The sequence below is a fragment of the Myotis davidii genome, unplaced genomic scaffold, assembly GCF_000327345.1.
Source record: "Myotis davidii unplaced genomic scaffold, ASM32734v1 scaffold68, whole genome shotgun sequence".
Classification (NCBI taxonomy): Eukaryota; Metazoa; Chordata; class Mammalia; order Chiroptera; family Vespertilionidae; genus Myotis; species Myotis davidii.
This window is the reverse complement of record NW_006300376.1, coordinates 286,569-287,962: the sequence shown is the minus strand read 5'-3', so window position 1 is coordinate 287,962 and position 1,394 is coordinate 286,569. Positions and strand designations below refer to the sequence as shown.

At 43.3% G+C, this 1,394-nt stretch overlaps 1 protein-coding gene across 2 annotated transcripts in view; it reads left to right on the top strand.

Annotated features, from left to right (window-relative positions):
- The window catches only part of FIG4 (FIG4 phosphoinositide 5-phosphatase), a 104,038-nt gene that overhangs the window by 13,545 nt on the left and 89,099 nt on the right, over positions 1–1,394 (top strand). The window lies entirely within an intron of this gene.

The following is a 1,394-nucleotide window of genomic DNA, read 5'->3' as shown; positions in this document are numbered from 1 at the left end:
GCAGGAAAAAACAGATACAGGTAAAACCAGCTTTAAAATGTGCAGGAATTTCTCCCCAGGGCCTGCTGCAGCCTCAAGTGTCATAACCCCGTCTTTGAATGACTACTGCTTTCTTATTCACTGAGAAACTTTGTCCTCTAGACTCACAGACTATCCAAGACGTTGCTGTTGAAATTAGTCAGTGAGACCAAGCATTCCCTTCTTGCCTGGATGGTGTAAGTCACTTTGACACGGAGAAGCAGCCTTGATGTGCAGCTCTGATGCAGAGCTCGGATAAGGGTTTCTGGGGACAATAGTCCACAGCTGTGCTGTTTTTTCAAGGAAATGGTACCCCAAGTTGGCTTCACAGTCCCGACTTGAAGTTGATCTCTTTACATACAGTCCTGCTTTGGTTGGGGCCTCTTCATTTAAATGTTACCTGACCTCTTCCCTTACACCCTATAATAACTCCTTTATTTATTCATGAATAGATATGGGTTTGGTCTTTAGGGAGTCTGCGCTCTGGCTTGTGGGGCCTTTATGAGTGCCCACAGGTCCTTGGTGTGCATTGTTCCTCGTTGCAGTGAGTTAATAGATCTGTTTCTGCTGTACTGTGGAGTTGTCCCTGAGGGTGGTGGTCTTAGGATAATTGGACTAGGATGAGGGACAAAAACTAATGCGTATGAAACAATTCCAAGAATCTAATTAAGAGCCATGCTATGTAGTAGAAGTTAAATGGTGTTGGGGACTATCACATAGGGGGTAGGTTACTTGATCTGGAATGGCCAGGAAAGATTTCCTGGAAAAGATGAGACTCGGGCTGGATGCTAAAGGAGGAACAAGATTTGGGTGGATGTGGGGAAGAGAGGAGAGATCTCTAGTAGGCGTAACAGCAGAGACATAGACATGAAGATGCCCGCGGGTCCTGGAACGTTGGCTAGTTGTTGGATGAGGCCAGATTGCTTGGAGCCCTGGCCACCACCTAGAGAGATAGTATTAATTCTCCAAAGCAAAATATCGGGGGCGGGGGGCAAAATTTTTTTTGACCAAGACTATATTGTAACTAGTGTATTGCTGAGAATTTAGTCCTACTAAGCATTAGTACATATAGTCTTCCTCACCAATATAGAACATGCATTCCAATAATTTGACATAAAATATAACTTTATAATGCTCCAACATTCATAAAAAGTTTACCTGTCAGAAGTGGTATTTGTGGAAGATTGCATGAAGGCTATGCAATTACTGGGTATATTGTTTTGTTTGCTCAATGCTTCCACTTTTCTGGGTCCGCCCCCCTACCCCATCTAAGTCACAAAACTGTGGACATAAATGCAAAGATTATGCAGAAAAACTTGAAAAACTTAGACATATTCCTCTTAGCAGAAGAGGCACCATGTTAGCCTTTGATAGTA